Consider the following 20,730-nt stretch of genomic DNA (forward strand, 5'->3'; position numbering starts at 1 on the left):
CAATGTTTGATTTTCATTACAAATAATGTGAAATGGTTGTACACACATTTGCATGTGTGCTGTACATTTGCTTCAGACATTCAGAAGTAGGTTCTTTGGTTTTATGGTCCAGTTGCATGAGTCTCCTGATGATTGTGAGTACCGTATATACTGGACTACAAATCAAAAAATGTCGGACTGCCTCCAAGTATCAAAGTGTGTGTGTGTGTGTGTGTGGGGGGCCCTTATACTCGGGTCCCTCATAATTTTCAGTAATTATACCTGGGATTGGGGGAAGGGGGCACGCCACTCTCTATCCTTCAAGCAGCAGCAATGTGTTGTGTAATGATCCCCCTCCCCCTCCATTGTGGGCAGCGTTGTGTTTCCTATTAGGTATCACCCTCCATTGTGGGCAAAGTGGTCGAGTCACCCGCAGCACCGGCGCACCCTCCCCCTAGCAAGCTTCAGTGGCCAGTGTGAGCGTACCTTCACTACTTTATTTATATGCACAGTGAGCTGCTGTAATAAGAGATCCGGAAGCCTCCATTCATGCATTTTGCACCAGCCGCAGTCAGTGTCCTGTCACTGGCGCACTCTCTCTCACGCTGGTATGCCTGTGTCAGCATTGCTCTGGCTACCAAAGTCACGTGAGTGAGAGGTACGCTGTCACTGACACAGGCAGAAAAGCGTGAGATAAAGTGCACGAGTGACAGGACACTGCGCCCAGTGCAAAAATCATGAATGAATGCTTCCGAACTCTTAATACACCAACTCACTGTGCGTATAAATAAACAAGGGAAGGTACGCTGTGTGCTTTGGTTTGTGGTGGAGGAGGTGGCTCTGCTGCAGCTGATGTGGTTGATGTTTTGCGCTACTGCCCCAAATAAAGGGGTAAGGTTAACTCCACGATGGACACAATGGAGGAGGGGTTCCTTTAACAGCACTGGCCACAATGGGGGTGGTGTGAGATATTTACATAACACTGGCCACAATGCAGGGGGGAGGGGGATGTTTCATTCACAATACTGGCCACAATGAGGGAGGTGGGGCCAGGGGTTTTTGCTGCATTGAAAATTGACATGACCTGTTTCACAAGACTGAATGCAAACATTGATAAAAGCACCCTGAATGTATTTAGAGAGTTTAGCCAGTTTCATTACCCCTCATTTGTGTCTATTCACAAATTGATCTTTCCCCTGTGCCACCTGACTGCCATGGCAGAGATGGTAGATCATCACATTTTAAAGCACAGTAGGTTAACACTACGTCTGCTTCCATGAATCAGGAAGTAGATACACTGCTGAGATGAAGTTCTGAGTTCAGGTCTGGTTGCAAAGGGGTCAACTATATTTGTGTAGATGGTAAGCCACAATGATAAGAGGAGCAGGGGAATGCAGGGGCATGTAGTAGTTTATGGCTGCACTTGGGTGCCAGGAGTGGTTGATGGCTACAATACTGTATGCAGTGCAGCCATTAACCACTTCTAGTCCCCAAGTGCAGCCATTCACTTTGATGGATAGACTTATACTTCAGTCTTTACACAATTACAGCGTAAGAGGGTTAAATAATAGGGTTCACTTATACACGAGGTCGACTTATATCCGAGTAGATAGGGTAAAGAACATTTTCCAAAAAACACACACTACTAATTTGCAGATCACAGAGTGTACTTTTAAAAACACAGCGTTATGTGACAACCATGCTTTGGAAATAGTTATTAATGAGACACTATTGTTAACTTACATCTGTTGCTTCTTAACACACAAGTGGTATGTCTTAAGTTTACATATATTGGTTCATATTCCTGCACTATGTTACAGCCATACAGAATGTGCCCACTATACTACATTCTGAATGCATTAACTTCCTTGTGCTATTTATTTAATAATTATTGCGCACACATACCACACATACACACAACACTAGTCAAATAATATATACCACATACAGATATGCAAAGGGGAACAAAATTTATAATACATCTCTTAAGTCCAGAGAAGAAATAGGCAAAAGGAGGTAACAAAATCAAAACACACTACAATGAACCAACCGTATTAAAATAAGTACAATACAAATCACGACCTCTTTTGGCCTCTGTTGTGGCATTGCGTGGGGCAGATGTTTGCAGCCCAGTAAGGACATTGTCATTGTTCCGCCATTCACCTGGCAAAATGTGCCCACCAACAAGGTCCTCACGATCCACTGCCTGTTGTGGTAAGTAGCTAGCACCATAGTGTTTGCGCAAAAAATTATGCAAAATGCAGCATGCAAACACAACAGTATCAATTTTGTCCACTCGCATATGTATGGCAGTGTGTAGCACTCTAAATCTATTTGCCAGGATCCCGAAGGCATTTTCTACTATCCGCCTTGCCCGAGATAGACGGAAGTTATACATTTCACGTTGTCTGTTGAGAGTCTTCTGAGGAAATGGTTTTAATATATGCTGATGTAAAGGAAAGGCCTCATCAGCTACAAAAACAAAATTTAAACCAAACTTGGTCTGCGCAGTATTAGGCAAATTCAGAGTATTGTTCTTTAATTTGGACATGAAAGAGGTTTGGTCAACAACTCCACCATCAGACATTCTTCCATTCTTGCCGATGTCAACATAAATGAATTCATATTTGGCATTGACTATTGCCATCAATATTATACTGAAATAACCTTTGTAATTATAATAATATGATCCAGAATTGGATGGTGGACGAATCCTAATATGTTTCCCATCAATTGATCCTCCACAGTTTGGAAAATCCCATAACAAATAAAAATCTTCCGCTATTTTCATCCACTCTGCAGGTGTCTTTGGAAACTGTGAACAGAGGAAAACATTACATAAATAGACATGTCACCATTACAACACAAATGATGATGCCATACATGATGATTATATCTATAGTACAAAAAGGCAAACCATTAACAACAAACATACCAACCTTCAAATATTCATCTTGTAATGCATCTATTAATGCCTGGCACGTTTCCGGAATTATTAGTCCTAGCGATTGTGCTGATATGCCAACGGTGTATTTCAGATCTTGTAATGCCCGTCCTGTTGCTAAATACCTCAGAGTGGCACACAATCTCTGATCCGGGCTAATGCTTTTCCGCATCCAAGTGTCTGCTTTCTGAATGTCAGCTGTGACCACAGATAAAAGAAAATCATATGCGGTGTCTGGCATCCTCAAATAATTTTTAAAGTCATCAGGGCAAGTAAGGCGCAATTCCCGCACCAAATTATCATGGCACAAAAGATCTCGCTTCTCGAGCCAGCTCTTCATCCAAGGACGTCCTTTTTTTTTCTCAAAATATAACATAAGATTTCGCTTTACTTGCAAAAGACACAAAAAAGAAACAGCAGCTCTCTTCCGTCTAGATAAGTGGGTAGCCATAGGGATGCAATAAGCTTGATGCTACAAAGAAACGTACGTTTGGTATCGAACGTAACACAACGCACGTCCCGCGTATAACAGTGCATAAACTAAATGGGAAAAGCGTACGTTTATAAAGGTAACGATCGTCTGACTTCTACGTCACTTCCTATAATCTACTACACTTTTGGCCCTTCATGTATGTCATTTCCTTTTTTCTATTGTCTCACACCATAAACGTAATTTCCTACACACCATTGCCACCTACACGAAATTCTTCTGTCATTTCCTGTTATGTACGTCACGATCGCTACTTCGTACCAACGACCATCGCCCGATACTCAATTAAAGATCATTCGTCGTTCACGACGATCGTTATCGCATGTCTGTACGAAGCCTTAATGTAGTGTAGCTTCTCTGGTGGGGCAGCAGGTATTAGTGCAGTGTAGCTTAGAATAGCCTAGAGACAGCGGAGGGGGGTGCTAGGTCCAATTTAGTGGGGGGGTCCCCCTGATTCTTGCCTTCTAAACAAAGGTGTGCCCTATAGTTTGGAGTGTCTTATAGTCCAAAAAATATAGTACCTCAAGCGGTGAAAAATGTTTTAAAGCATATTCATGAAGATTTGTCCATATTCTGTGATGGATTGTTGCAGTGCAAGTCCAAGCTGCATAAGAGTGACAGAAAATTTGTATTTGTATAAAACCATTTGCAGCTTATTAACCATTTTAATTATTACAAAATAATATTGTGGATTTGTTTATTCACACTTGAAATTAGGAAAAAAACACAACTTTCTTACTTTCCTGAATTATTTAATTGGTTTGCCTCTTTTCCCAGTTCTCTGTTTCCTCTTCTCTCTACTTGCTAACACCCTCCTATAACCTTACAAATGGCTTTATCTTACCAACAGCTCCAGGTTGGAGGAAAAATACCGAACATCTCCCTTATTTTACAGCAGTTGCTCTCCTTTGTGAGTGAAGGTTTATGAAGTATTTACCTCACAAATCTGTAATTTATCTCACTGGTTGGTAACTTTAGTTTTCCATGCGGTAACAGCCTTTGTGAACTGACATTTGACATAATTATCCGTAAAATCCATTTGTTTTGTTCATTTTTTTTTGCATTACTGCATGCAGTAATGCTTTGTGAATCTGTGAATCAAGCCTCAGGTGTTGAGCACAGCAGAAAATTAGTCTCATGAGAAAAAACTGACCTTACTCCAATTATCTACAAATTCCTATAGTCTTTACCAAACTTTTGACTGACTCTTCTTTGCCTCTCGCTGATCAATGTTTTTTTCTGGCTTTGCATGACTTCAGCTCTGCCTGTAGGAACCTGTTTGATACTGTTCTTGCAGTGCCCTTCACCGCAGTCTGTTTCCTGCTGTCTTCACAGGTCACTTGATGTCAGCCTATGGTTCTTAAGTGACATTAGAATGAGTTTGCGGTCATCCCTCTCAATGCTGATTCCTTTTCACCGTATGCCAGGTTGTAGCTTTGTTGTCCCCAGTGCCTATTGCTTGACCTTGTTCTTGTATACTGGTGTCTTTGAAATGTTAAAGATCTAAGCACTCAGATGCTCACTGTATCCTTGTGCCAGTAAAGCCAGGTTTGGGCCTTTCTATTACTCACAACAAACCTTTTTTTTTCACCTGTTTTCGCATGGTCAGTAGAGATATATGGTATTTTATTTCCACTTCAACAATAATTCCAGTTTGTGAAGCAGCAATGCAGAACAACACTGCAGGTTGCAAGATTTTATGAGGTACTCTGTAGAGAAAGCTTTCTGAGAAGGGAGAGTGATGTTGTATTTCTGTTGTTTACCAAAATGGCTGGTGGAAAAAATCAAGCAGATGACTCTGGCACACAGGTGTACTGGTAAATGACAATGCCACATAAAATAGTACATCCCCCTAGAATGACAGCTGAGGGCTCAATTACGCAGGGACTATTCCGAGAAGACTAGTGGAATTCCACCTTGGCCAGATTCTAATTGTCTATTTTCAAGCTATATAAATTTGCATACAAAATTTGCATAATCCTGCACAAACTTGGAATTATTTGTAAACGGAATAACTACAATTTTGAATGAAAGTTGTTCTTTAACCCCTCCCCCTCCCCCCATAACTCAACCACATGAAGGGTCTTGGTTATAGACGCATCTAGGTTTAGAGGACAAAAACCAGGGAATATATATATATATATATATATATATATATATATATATATATATATATATATATATATATATATATATATATTATACATACACATCTTTTTTGGATTATGCCCCTTTGCACCTCATGCCCCCATGTACCGCTTGTGTCTCCCTGTGTCCTCCTCTGTCCCCCTTGTGTCCCTATGTATTGTATAAGGTCCAGCGCTCAAATAATGACAGTAAAGAAAAAAGTCCAGATACAGTGTTCCAATGTCAGGTAATAGAATACAAAGGGCAATGTCCACTCCAACCAGAGTAGAACCCTGCAGGTGTATGCGCTCTATCGTGGGTCAGCAGATACCCCTTTTGACAGTCAATAAGTATACATAGACAGCGCTCCACTTCTTAGTACAACTGAAGGAATCCCCTCAAGGGGCCGCACTCACCCAAAGGTTGTGACCACTGTCAGATTGGTCTCAGATCGCTTGTATGTTATCCTCCTGGCCGACTGCCCGATTCCTGTTGTGCTGTGCTGCAATCCTGCTGGGAGCCTTGTTCCACTCCTATCATGCGGATTTCAGTATGCCTCAAGAAGGAAAGAGTCTCACATAGCGTAATTCCGTATGAATTAAAAATGCTTTATTTTAAAAATGGTTACTCACAAACATCTCAGGTAACAGCGCATAGAGTAATAACGGGCTCTCCCCCGTGCCTCTCCGGATAGGCTCGCTGGGTTCGCCGGTATCTCCGCTGTAGTACTTCCTGCTCGTCTTGCTAGCTCCACCCTACGCGTTTCGTCACGTGCGCGCGACTCATCAGGGGCGTGGTTAGCTGGCAAGACGTCAGGCATGGTTTTATTGGCTGCGTAGTCCCTCCCCCCCTCGCGTGTTTTCCAGGCGGCTGGTACGCGTTGTATAAGCGGCTGCGCCGGATACGTCAATGCGTCACAGGCCGAAGCTCTGTACGCAACCCTCCCCGTGCGTTCCGCCGGTTGGCCTGGCAACAGGTGACGCGATTGCGTCATAAGTCCAGGCGTGCTGAATTCGCCTCTAGCCATAACATCCCCGTGGAGAGCTCGCGTTGCGCGCGCATACCACATAGGAGATGAACGCTGTCTATTCGGAAGAGAGCCCGTTTGGACATTCATAAAATTAATTACAATGCATAAAAATGAATACAATGTGTGAACTTAAATACAGTATATAAAATTCACTTAAAAACATAACATATATTAAGCTATTTTAGCAAAACTTTTTCATGGCCATTTGCTTCTCATATCATTTAGGATTATGGGGCCCTCTTATGGGCATTTTTCATATAACATCATTATATCACCAGGATTCTATTTTGCCCACCATTTACCTTCCTAAGTAGACATGATTAATTATAACATAAATATATATACAGATGGGCACGTGAGGGAGGGCCTTTAGATTACTAGATGATATTGCTCATTTCTGGCTGTCAGATCTAAGCTATAATTCCCCCCTTTTTACCTCCCCCCTCTGCATAGCGGGGCTTAGCTATTTGAGATAAAGCAATTAAGATCAAGGTCTACATTGTGTCCATTAGGTTTTAGTGTTCCCATATTGTAAATCCACCTTGTTTCAGCTTTAGATATCTCCCTTATTTTGTTGCACCCTCTCCAGGGATATGTTACTTTTTCTATCCCGCAGTATCGTAGTGTATCCGGATTGGATTGATGTTGAGTTCTATAGTGGTCTGACACACTGTGCCCTACTAGGCCCCGTCTAATATTTCCAACATGCTCGCCAATCCTATCCCTTAACTTCCTCTTGGTTCTACCTATATATTGGACATTGCAGGGGCACCACAGCATGTAAACCACTCCCTTACTATTACAGGTTATATTTTGTTTTATCTTATATGCTGTTCCCTTTGCTGTTGATGTAACTTCATTGCATCTAATTGCTATTGCTTCTCTGCATCCGATGCAGTCCCTACACGGGAAAAACCCATTCTGCTGCCAGAAGGGCCTGATCTCTTTTGGTGGGTTCACACAGCTTGGTGCCAGGTAGTTTCTCAGGTTTTTTGCTTTGCGATATATGAACTTGGGGCGGTCTGGTAGAATTTTCTTCAGGTGGATATCCTCCCTCAGTATTGGCCAGTGTTTCCTTATAATATGTTCCACCTGTCTGTATTGTACATTAAAATTACTAAGGAACGGGATGCTTTCCGTCTGGTGTTGGTCTCTTGGTGTTCTCAGTTTGTCTTTGATGAGGTTTTCCCTATCAATTCTCCCGATCTCCATGATTTGCCTCTGGATATCCACCTCTTCATAACCTTTCTCAATGAAGCGTTCAGCTAACAGCTGCGATTGGTCAATGTAATCCTCTATATGGTTGCAGTTCCTGCGGATTCTAGTCAGTTGTCCTCTAGGTATTGCGTTCTTCCACCTAGGGTGACGGCAGCTGTCCATTCCCAAGTAGCCGTTTCTGTCGGTAGGTTTGAAGTAGGTGGAAGTACTTAGAATTCCATTTCTATTTTCTATATTCAGATCCAGGAAATGTATCTTAGTTCTACTAGCCTCCATAGTTAACTCGATGTTCATTTGGTTCCTGTTTAATTCTTCAAATACGGCTGGTAGCAGTTCCTCCTCTCCTCTCCATATCATAAATAGGTCGTCTATAAACCTCCTCCACAATATTATCCTATTGTCCTCTCTGTTATTCAGCACATGTTCCTCCCATCTCCCCATGAAGAGGTTTGCCAAGGAAGGTGCAAACCCCGCCCCATCGCACACCCCTTTATCTGAAGATAATAATCTCCCTTATGCCAAAAATAGTTTCTGGTCAGGGCGAACTCCAGTAGCCTCATAATAAACTTATTTTGCTTCACACTTAGATTTTGGTCCCTCTCCAGGTAATACTTCACGGCTTCCATCCCAGCCTCGTGTGGAATGTTTGTATAGAGGGACGTCACATCAGCCGTTACTAGTACGTCCCTCTCATCCATTTGCATGTTGTTTAGAATTTGTAACATGTGCTTAGTGTCCTTTATCAGTTGGGGTAGGCCCATCACGAGTGGCTGCAAAAATTAATCCAGATACTGCCCCAGTCTGTGTGTAATAGATCCTATGCCACTCACGATGGGTCTCCCTGGGGGGTTCTCCACACTCTTATGTACCTTGGGGACCTGGTACATTATAGGCGTCCTTGGAGCCGTAGGGTTTAGGAACTCATATTCCTTATCGTCTAGGATACCTTCCTGTAGCCCTTCCTTCAGTATTTCTCTTAGCTCAGTTGAGAATATGGGGCAAGGGTTGCCCCTCAATTTTTTATAGGTAGAGACGTCACTCACCAGTCGATCTAACTCGGCCCCATATTGTTCTTGACTTAACACCACCACCCCTCCCCCCTTATCTGCAACTACAGACCACCAAGGAACCCACAGATGGGATTGGAATACGAACCAATGCAGCCGATGACACCGGGGGGAAACAAAAGAAGACCCGAAGGGGGGTACGAGGGGGGAGGCGCTCTCAAGAGAAGAAGAGAGATATAGGAAAGGGAATATACAACCTCTCAGGAGTAAACCTCACACAGCAGGAGATAAAAGTACTGCACAAGGGCTTAAAACATGCACCACAACAACCGCTAAACAAATTTGACACGTACATTGCTGTACAAAAATACACACGTGTGTTGAACATAAAGAAATATTTTTTGTGCAGAGAGGGACCCACAACACGGGTGAATGCACCAAGCCAATATATGCACACAGGTATGAAGAATAGGTCTCTATTTAATCCAAAGAACGGGGGCAATCCAAACTGTATAGAAGTGTTCAAGAAGATGGTAGAATGTGATCTGGAAAGGATCCAGCCTTGTAAAGTGAGGGGGGTGACAAAGATGGCCAAGGAGATGCTCGAGGATAAAAAATTGGTGGTTCGACCTGCAGATAAGGGGGGAGGGGTGGTGGTGTTAAGTCAAGAACAATATGGGGCCGAGTTAGATCGACTGGTGAGTGACGTCTCTACCTATAAAAAATTGAGGGGCAACCCTTGCCCCATATTCTCAACTGAGCTAAGAGAAATACTGAAGGAAGGGCTACAGGAAGGTATCCTAGACGATAAGGAATATGAGTTCCTAAACCCTACGGCTCCAAGGACGCCTATAATGTACCAGGTCCCCAAGGTACATAAGAGTGTGGAGAACCCCCCAGGGAGACCCATCGTGAGTGACATAGGATCTATTACACACAGACTGGGGCAGTATCTGGATTACTTTTTGCAGCCACTCGTGATGGGCCTACCCCAACTGATAAAGGACACTAAGCACATGTTACAAATTCTAAACAACATGCAAATGGATGAGAGGGACGTACTAGTAACGGCTGATGTGACGTCCCTCTATACAAACATTCCACACGAGGCTGGGATGGAAGCCGTGAAGTATTACCTGGAGAGGGACCAAAATCTAAGTGTGAAGCAAAATAAGTTTATTATGAGGCTACTGAAGTTCGCCCTGACCAGAAACTATTTTTGGCATAAGGGAGATTATTATCTTCAGATAAAGGGGTGTGCGATGGGGGCGGGGTTTGCACCTTCCTTGGCAAACCTCTTCATGGGGAGATGGGGAGGAACATGTGCTGAATAACAGAGAGGACAATAGGATAATATTGTGGAGGAGGTTTATAGACGACCTATTTATGATATGGAGAGGAGAGGAGGAACTGCTACCAGCCGTATTTGAAGAATTAAACAGGAACCAAATGAACATCGAGTTAACTATGGAGGCTAGTAGAACTAAGATACATTTCCTGGATCTGAATATAGAAAATAGAAATGGAATTCTAAGTACTTCCACCTACTTCAAACCTACCGACAGAAACGGCTACTTGGGAATGGACAGCTGCCATCACCCTAGGTGGAAGAACGCAATACCTAGAGGACAACTGACTAGAATCCGCAGGAACTGCAACCATATAGAGGATTACATTGACCAATCGCAGCTGTTAGCTGAACGCTTCGTTGAGAAAGGTTATGAAGAGGTGGATATTCAGAGGCAAATCATGGAGATCGGGAGAATTGATAGGGAAAACCTCATCAAAGACAAACTGAGAACACCAAGAGACCAACACCAGACGGAAAGCATCCCGTTCCTTAGCAATTTTAATGTACAATACAGACAGGTGGAACATATTATAAGGAAACACTGGCCAATACTGAGGGAGGATATCCACCTGAAGAAAATTCTACCAGACCGCCCCAAGTTCATATATCACAAAGCAAAAAACCTGAGAAACTACCTGGCACCAAGCTGTGTGAACCCACCAAAAGAGATCAGGCCCTTCTGGCAGCAGAATGGGTTTTTCCCGTGTAGGGACTGCATCGGATGCAGAGAAGCAATAGCAATTAGATGCAATGAAGTTACATCAACAGCAAAGGGAACAGCATATAAGATAAAACAAAATATAACCTGTAATAGTAAGGGAGTGGTTTACATGCTGTGGTGCCCCTGCAATGTCAAATATATAGGTAGAACCAAGAGGAAGTTAAGGGATAGGATTGGCGAGCATGTTGGAAATATTAGACGGGGCCTAGTAGGGCACAGTGTGTCAGACCACTATAGAACTCAACATCAATCCAATCCGGATACACTACGATACTGCGGGATAGAAAAAGTAACATATCCCTGGAGAGGGTGCAACAAAATAAGGGAGATATCTAAAGCTGAAACAAGGTGGATTTACAATATGGGAACACTAAAACCTAATGGACACAATGTAGACCTTGATCTTAATTGCTTTATCTCAAATAGCTAAGCCCCGCTATGCAGAGGGGGGAGGTAAAAAGGGGGGAATTATAGCTTAGATCTGACAGCCAGAAATGAGCAATATCATCTAGTAATCTAAAGGCCCTCCCTCACGTGCCCATCTGTATATATATTTATGTTATAATTAATCATGTCTACTTAGGAAGGTAAATGGTGGGCAAAATAGAATCCTGGTGATATAATGATGTTATATGAAAAATGCCCATAAGAGGGCCCCATAATCCTAAATGATATGAGAAGCAAATGGCCATGAAAAAGTTTTGCTAAAATAGCTTAATATATGTTATGTTTTTAAGTGAATTTTATATACTGTATTTAAGTTCACACATTGTATTCATTTTTATGCATTGTAATTAATTTTATGAATGTCCAAACGGGCTCTCTTCCGAATAGACAGCGTTCATCTCCTATGTGGTATGCGCGCGCAACGCGGGCTCTCCACGGGGATGTTATGGCTAGAGGCGAATTCAGCACGCCTGGACTTATGACGCAATCGCGTCACCTGTTGCCAGGCCAACCGGCGGAACGCACGGGAGGGGTTGCGTACAGAGCTTCGGCCTGTGACGCATTGACGCAATGACTTATCCGGCGCAGCCGCTTATACAACGCGTACCAGCCGCCTGGAAAACACGCGAGGGGGGGGAGGGACTACGCAGCCAATAAAACCATGCCTGACGTCTTGCCAGCTAACCACGCCCCTGATGAGTCGCGCGCACGTGACGAAACGCGTAGGGTGGAGCTAGCAAGACGAGCAGGAAGTACTACAGCGGAGATACCGGCGAACCCAGCGAGCTCATCCGGAGAGGCACGGGGGAGAGCCCGTTATTACTCTATGCGCTGTTACCTGAGATGTTTGTGAGTAACCATTTTTAAAATAAAGCATTTTTAATTCATACGGAATTACGCTATGTGAGACTCTTTCCTTCTTGAGGCATACTGAAATCCGCATGATAGGAGTGGAACAAGGCTCCCAGCAGGATTGCAGCACAACAGGAATCGGGCAGTCGGCCAGGAGGATAACATACAAGCGATCTGAGACCAATCTGACAGTGGTCATAACCTTTGGGTGAGTGCGGCCCATTGAGGGGATTCCTTCAGTTGTACTAAGAAGTGGAGAGTTGTGTCCCTATGTGTCCGCCTCTGTCCTCCTTGTGTCCTCCTCTATGCCCCTTTGTGCTCCACTTGTGTCCTCCTCTATGCATCTTTGTATCTCCCTGTGTTCTCCATTTGTCTTCCTTTTGTCCTCTATGCCCCTTTGTGTCCTCAGTTTATCCCCATGTCCTACTTTGCATGGGCACAGTACAGGGAGTCCCCGACATTGCAGCGGGTTGGAAGTTCATATTGGCAGGCATTCACAAGTCAGGAACTCCCTGCATTTGGTCTATAAGACGCAGTGACTTTTGTTCCCCCACTTTTGGGGGAGAAAAAGTGAGTCTTATAGTCCAAAAAGTACAGTATATTGCCCTTAGAAGGAAGCTAACTTCTTACTGTGGGAAAATATTCTACATTTTAACTGCTCTTATTGTAAAAGAACCCTTTCCTAGATTGCAAAAATGTTTTTCCTCCATGCACATATCATGTTCTCTTATCCTTCGCACACGTATGGGGACAAAAAGCTTATTTGCTAAGCTTTTATGTTGCCCTCTGATGTATTAATATTTGTTAATTAGATCTCTTCTAATATGTCTTTTCTTTAGACTCAATAAACCCAGTTTATCTAATCTTTCCTGGTGAGACCTTCCATCCCTCTAATCACTTTTGTTGCTCGTGTCTGCACCTGCTGTAAAACTGCAATGTCCCGCCTGTAATGCGGTGCCCAGAACTGTATTCCATATTCCAGATGTGGCCTCATAAAATTTTGTGAACCCTTTAAAATGTTCTATATTTTTGTATGCGCGTGACCTAAAAGATGATGACATAGACGTAGTTATATAACTGAAACAAAACAATTTATATTTGGTCACTTAATTACTGAAAAAAAAATCTAATACTAAATGTGAACGTGGTAAATGTAAGTGAATCTTTAGGATTATTATATCATTTGAAGATGTAATTAGAGTCAGTGGGGAGACATACAGGGGTCAATGAGAGATTCATTTATAGAATGGGAATCCAGGAAAAGCCTGATCACACATATAACATATTTGTGGATATTAGTCATGGCTCAAACAAAGAGACTCTTCACTAGCGTGCACAACTTGAAAGTTGCTCCTTGTGTATTTTTGCCTGATGAAGTGGGCTTGAGACCCGTGAAACACGTTGCAAACTGTTTTTGGAGTAAGAATAAATACAGTTTTTCTTGATCTTATACAATAGTTGTGTTTTTGTCGGGGAGGTAAGTCCACCTTTGCCCCTCATTTTATACCTTTTTAACTTGATACATTTACTCTGTTGGCGCCTCTCTATTGTATTGTCTGAGTGATTATTATCCACCTGGTGGATGGGTGTAACCATCCTTCTTTCTTTTTCTATAGAGAGCGACTTCTTAGCCAGAGTGGGGACAGGCCTAATCTCCCTTCGCCCTTTTTGAGTGGTTGCCTGATCTTGGCAACCCATACTTGTGAGTATTATTCACTATAGTGGGCAGCACGAGGCGTAGTGGTTAGCTCTCTTGCCTTGCAGCGCTGGGTCCCTGGTTCGAATCCCAGCCAGGGCACTATCTGCAAAGAATTTGTATGTTCTCTCCGTGTCTGCGTGGGTTTCCTCCGGGGACTCCGGTTTCCTCCCACATTCCAAAAACATACAGATAAATTAATTGGCTCCCCCTAAAATTGGCCCTAGACTACAGTACTTACACTACCATAATATAGACATATGGCAATGGTAGGGATTAGATTGTGAACTCCTTTGAGGGACAGTTAGTGACAAGATATATATATATATACACATACACTGTACAGCGCTGCGTAATATGTCGGCGCTATATAAATACTAAATAATATATACATTGTATTATCAATAATACACGATTGGGGGCTCTCGATTGTCTACCTTCTTGTTTTACATGGCTCAAACAAAGGATGTATCTGAGGATAAAGGATGTATCTGAGGATGTCAGAAAAAGAGCTTATTGATGCCTATGCAGCTTGAAAAGGCCACATATGTAATGCGGTTGGACTCCACCAATCAACATTTACACAGAAGACCGTTACTACCCTACCCAGAAGTGTTCAACTATCAGACAACTCCAAGTGCAAGGCGCATAATAGAGACTTACAAAAGAACCCAGGGTAGTGTCTAAGCAAGCAAGAGGTCTGTCTTGGTTAATGTTGATGTTCATAAGTCTTAGTATGCTAAAGATTAAAAAATGGTAAAGATAATGTAGACATAGCAGAATGATACTAGAATGTTTTATGGATAAGTGAAGCCTAAATACAACTTTCTGGCCTTTCTGAAACAGGCTGTCTACATGTGGGGTTGATGTGGCTCTGTAAAATGTAAAGCTATAGGCATGCTATACACCAGCGGTTCTGGATGCAAGCCTGGCTTCAGGAACATAGAGATAATTTGCATATTCAGAAGCGGTGCATTGTGGGTAACCACAGATGTTACCTATAGCTGAATAATCGCAAGTACCTTCTGTTTTAAGAAGGCAAATCACACCAAGCAACTTTCTGGCTTCGGAATGTTCTTTTTGGAGAAAAATCCACTGCATTCCAGCATAAGAATCTTAACCAAACTATAAAATATGGCAGTGGAAGTCATATGATTTGGGCTTGGCTCACTGCATCTGGACCTGGGCAGCTAGCCATCATTGATTGAACAATGAATGTGGACACATACCAGAGAATTTCAAAGGAATACTTCACAGACATCTGTATTAGTGATGGTTATGGAGAACTCCTGGAGAAGCATGTGATCAGTTTGGTCAGGTGATAGATATGCAAGTCTCTGATTTGCTAGTCACAATCGTGTTAAAGCAGGATGTGATCACAGCAAATCGGAGCTTTGCAAATCTATCAGCTGATCAAACAAAACACATGCTTCTCAGTGAGTTCTCCTAAACATGACTATCATCAATCTGATCTGAATCTCAAGAGACTGGGGGACATGCAGCACAATCCTGAACACAAGTCATTCCCCCTGAACTTTAAAGGGAACCTGAAGCAAAAGGTAGATGGAGGCTGCATTTATATCCTTTTAAGCAATAGCAGTTGCTTGGCTATCCTGCTTAGCCTTTGCTTATAATACTTTTAGCCATAGACCCTGAACAAGCATGCAGCATATTAGATGTTTCTGACATTGTCAGATCTGACAAGATTAGCTGTATGCTTGTTTCAGGTGTGGATTCAGACACTACTGCAGCCAAATAAACCAGCAGGACTGCCAGGCAAACTGGTATTGCTTAAAAGGAAATCAAATGGCAGCCTCCAATATCCCTCTTGCTTCAGTTGTTGCCTTAGCTGTTAATTGGAAAATATGTTGTGGTCCTCAGGCTTCAAATGACTCCACCTGAAAGATTGCTATGCTATTTTAAAACAAAATTGTGAAGCAGCACCAACAGTGTTATAATCTGTCTTTTTAATAAGCCTGTAGGACAATTATGGTATTATGAAATGTCTTTTTTTTAAGGGGCTCCTTTGATTTCCATTTAGTAAAATGCATTGACAGATAATTGTTGGAATTTTCTCATACGGTAGACATGGAGTTCTGCAGCTTATTTCTGCATGTCAATAACATCCGACAGTGTTAGTGTTATATTGTGTAATGAAGGCTTGCAATGTTCACATACATGGTGTAATTATCTCACTGCTAATGTGCTCTTCAGAACTGACACTACACTGCTAACAGCAACACATCCATTTCCTCGCAGTCTTTCTTAGACCTTGTTAAAATAAGAGGAGGATACTGGTAACACTCATTAGCAGGTATTGTATGTTCGCGGACCCCATCACATTATTCTACTGTTAGATACATCTAATGGCAGTAATGCGATCCGATTCATTTATTAGAACAAAGTCACTTTTGAACACTAATGTATTTTAAATTACTGCTTACAATCTTCCATCTGACCCTGAAAGTAGCTATAGACATTATTGTCCAGCCCACAACAGCAGGATGGGATAAGGTACTGAAATCTATCTTGCTGCCTTTATATCTGTGCAACTAAGGAAGAGAAGTGGTTGCTGCTCAGCTGAATTGTAGCCTGGGCTCTGTTCCCACTGTGCCGGATCAGCGGGAGCGGACAGTGTAATGTCCGCTCTGATTGTCTGGCGTAGTTCGGAACTGATGTGTTACCCCCATAGGCTATATGGGGGAACGCATCTGTCCCGCCGAAATTATCGCAGGCAGCACAAAGTGTGGTCCACTTACCGCAATGGATCCTGTGGATCCGATGCAGAGTGACAAGTGTGAACGTCTACTATTTATAAAATATGAGACATTCACTGTCTGTCTAGCAATGATTGGAGAATGGACACAAAATGTTCTTCGCTCAAATGGGAACAGAGAGCTCCCTAGAGCAGAGAGCAGAAATGGTCATAAGGCTCGGTTCCCACTTGCTCCGGATCAGCGGGAGTGGATAGTGTAATGTCTCCTCCGATGGTCCGGCTGTAGCCCAGTGCAGATGCGTTACCTCTATAGGTTATATGAGGTAATGCATCCGCCTGCCTGGTATTATCACTGACTGCACAGAAGTGCGGCCTGCTTACTGCAACAGATCCAATGGATCCATTGCAGAGTGACAAGTGTGAACGGCTCCTATTTATAAAAAAAGAGCCATTCGCTGTCTGTTAAGCAATGAGTGGAGGACGGTCAAAAAAATGTTGTTCTCGGCTCAAGTGGGAACACAGCCTAAGGGCCCTTTTCCACTAGCGGCGATTGCGATGCTGAATCGCAAACCGCTAGTGATTTTAAAATCGCTACGGTTTGTATTTTAACATAGGAATCGTGGTAGGTAATTACCACTACCACGATTAGTTTTTTACTGAAATGCTATTGCGCCGCGGAATGATTTTTGCCGGAATTTTGCTATGCAGTCCATTGCATAGCAAAATCGCGATCGCAAACGCTGGGGAAATTTGTTTCTTTGCTGAATCACAATCGGTAGCATTCAGCGCAAACGCTAACGATTGCTAGTGGAAAAGGGCCCTCAGAGATGAATGTGAATGTTTAGATATGATTACACAGTCACTTAAGGCTTTGTTCACATCTAAAATCGCAATCCCTGAGACCAGCGTTTAGCGATTCTGTGATTTTTTTTTTTCACCCCTCCCTGCGCTAACCTGTATCTACGATTTTTTTGTAAAGCGCTTTTCTAAGCGCTTTTGCAGAGAGTTTCTGTGTTTTCACTTCCTGACATCAGTAAAGATAATCATGAAATCAATAAATACAATGTAGTTATTCATGAAAGCGCGAATGCAATCACCGCACAAAGCGATTTTGTGAACGTTTTGCGATTTTCCTATACCTTCCATTGTAGCAAAATCGCCCTAAAAATGGTAAACGTGCTGATATGAACTATCCCATAAGGATTCATTGCACAAGCATTTTTAGTGTGATTTAGAAAATCACCGGCGCTAAAAACTAGGCGAAAACGCCCTAGGTGTGAACGAGCCTAAAAGCTGGTTTGCTTATGGCCGATTAGCAATGATCAATAGTGATTTTTTTTTTTAACCAGTTTATTCTAGTTTCTATGCCCTTTATTTCTGACAGTTAACCTATCAGTTCTGACAGTTAACCTATCAGAATGTTTTTGCTCTGAACAACACCCAAGTCCCTAGAGGCAACCCACATAACCCAGGCTAAACATGCTTGCTACAAATGGTTTCCTGGGTGGAGTTCAGAATGAAAGGCTTGTACACACGCTGGGTGGTTCTTCATCGAGGCAGCCAGTCAGGGCCATTCCTGCAGAGAATCTAAGGGGGGTATGGTGGATGCGGACCCTCAGTGAAGCATCGCCAAGATATCTGGATTGGTCGATCTTGGCTGAGCGTAAGCCGAGGGCATTGTCCTCATTCTCCTTACCTTTCCCACTCCAGCATGTGTTGCGCCGTTGCCCTCTGCTCCTCTTTAAAGCGGAATATAACCCTGCATTTCAACTTTGCTCTAAAACATTATTTACACCATATTATATGCAAAAAGCATTTTTTTTTACTAGACCAGCATTGGAAGGGTTAAACACCGAGGTTTTAAGTTCCGTGGAGAGATATGCAGACGTTCAGATAGTTACATTCTATTTAGTTATATGTATATATTTAGAAATGTTACACACTCTTTGGCTGTCCTCCAACTCCTTCTCAGTGAGAGAGATGAGTCACATTCAACACTTAGATACATTTATGTAAACAAAATGTATCTCTCTCAAGTTCGGATGCGTCTGCAGAAATCTCTAGGAACTTTAAAGCCCTGTGTAACCCTTCCAATGCTGGTCTAGTAAAAAAAAAAAATGCTGGTTGCATATAATATACTGTAAATAATGTTTTAGAGCAAAGTTGAAATGCAGGGTTATATTCCGCTTTAAGTATTCTTAACCACTTGAGGACCACAGTGGTAAACCTCCCTAAAGACCAGGATGTTATTTTCATAATTGGCCACTGCAGCTTTAAGGGCTCGCTGAAGGGCCGCACAACACCGCACACGAGTGATTCCCCCCCTTCCCCCTTTTCTCCCCACCAACAGAGCTCTCTGTTGGTGGGGTCTGATTACCCCAGTGTTTTTTAATATTTGTGGTTTTTTTTTTATTATTTATTTATTTAAAAACCCTCCCTCCCCCCAGCCAGCCAATCATAGCGATCAGCTCTCATAGGCTTCACCCTATGAGAGCCGATCGCTCTCTCGTCCCCCAGGGGGACAGCTGTGTCACACGGTTGTGCCCAGTACAGCGCTGCTGTTGATTGCAGCGCTGTACATGTAAATAGACGGCGATCACGCCGTCTAAAAGTCTCCCGAGCGGCAATAACCGCTCGCAGACTGAAGAGGGGATGGAGCTCCGCCCCCAAGAAGGAGATGCGCACGCACCCTGCGTGCGATCTCCTTCAGTAGCCGGCTCCAGGACCTGACGCCAATTGGAAAAAGCACATACTGAACATCAGTGGCCTAGTCCAACTGCCAAAATAGTGTGTAAAGGAATAGGTAGGTTTTCACAAGTAGCCCTGCTCACTTTTGGCCACACCCACAACCACGTTACACTCTTATGCTAGGTACGCACGAAACAATTTTCTGTTAGATTTACCTGCCAGATTGATTTTTTTCTAACACATCGGATCTTAATTTCGTTAAATTTTTCCGACCTATTTCCATTCACTTCTATGGAAATCGATCGGAAAATCGATCTAAATTAAGATTGGACATATTGGAAAAAATCGATCTGGCAGGTAAATCTAACACAAAATTGTATCATGTGTACCTATCATTATATCCTCCAAGGTCTACTTGGTTGCCTTTGTTTTTAACCCAGGTTGTCCTAGCACTCTTGATTAAATTTCAGGAAATGTCAGTTGTCTGGGTCAGAGGTTGCCAGCCCTGTCCTCATGTACCACCAACTGTGCATGGTTTGTGGAAAACCACAGAGGTAGTTAGTCTCTACTGCTGAAACACTAATTATCTCACCTGTGGCTTCCTGCAAAACATGTTCTGTTGGTTGTATTAATGGCATCACTAGGGGGGGCATAGTAGGTGCACCAGCAGAGGGGATTACACCAGGCTAAGGGAGAGTAAGCCTATGTAAATATAGACCAGGCTAGTGTATAATGTACCTCTCCCTCTTGCTTTTCTCCCTTCTGGCTGCTCCATGCTGAGCTGAAAATGGAGTTCATATGCCATGGCCATGTGGAGATCACATTAACACCCCCCTATTCACTCCCCACCACAATAGCAAATATGTCAAGTATGATACTCCTCCCTCAGCCCCCCCCCCCCCCACACACAGCAAACATGGTTAGGACCCCCCCCCCCCATGTGTGGGCAGCCCGGCAATTTGTAATCCCTCCCCCAATAGCAGGTGTATCCCATATAAACCCTTACAACCAGCCGTATCAAGTGTGTCTAGTGGGATCCCCCTCCCTCTTCCCCCGCAGCAAGCATAGTCAGATAGTCAAACACATGGTCACACACCCCCACCCTTGGAAAAGTGTGGCTAGTATAACAATCCCTAACTCCTCTCTTCCCCATAGCAAGGGTATCCAGTGTAGTAATGCTCACTCACCCCCATAGCAAGCATAGCAATGTGTGGCCAGTATAACAATCCCTAACTCCTCTCTCCCCCTATAGCAAATGGGTTAGCATTGAGCACTTGAGAAAGGACCTCTGCCCGAAACATTGTGCTATCTTGTGTGCTGTATTACCGCTATGGATTAATAAATATCCCTTTGTATACCACACTTTGGAGGGTTGAGTCCTATGTGGAAATTGCTACTGTTGGACTTATGCTGTGAGGTTTGACGGGCCTTTCACCGCACTGGACTCCCCATGTGATATAGACA

Source organism: Hyperolius riggenbachi, chromosome 2, assembly GCF_040937935.1.
Source record: "Hyperolius riggenbachi isolate aHypRig1 chromosome 2, aHypRig1.pri, whole genome shotgun sequence".
NCBI classification, from domain to species: domain Eukaryota; kingdom Metazoa; phylum Chordata; class Amphibia; order Anura; family Hyperoliidae; genus Hyperolius; species Hyperolius riggenbachi.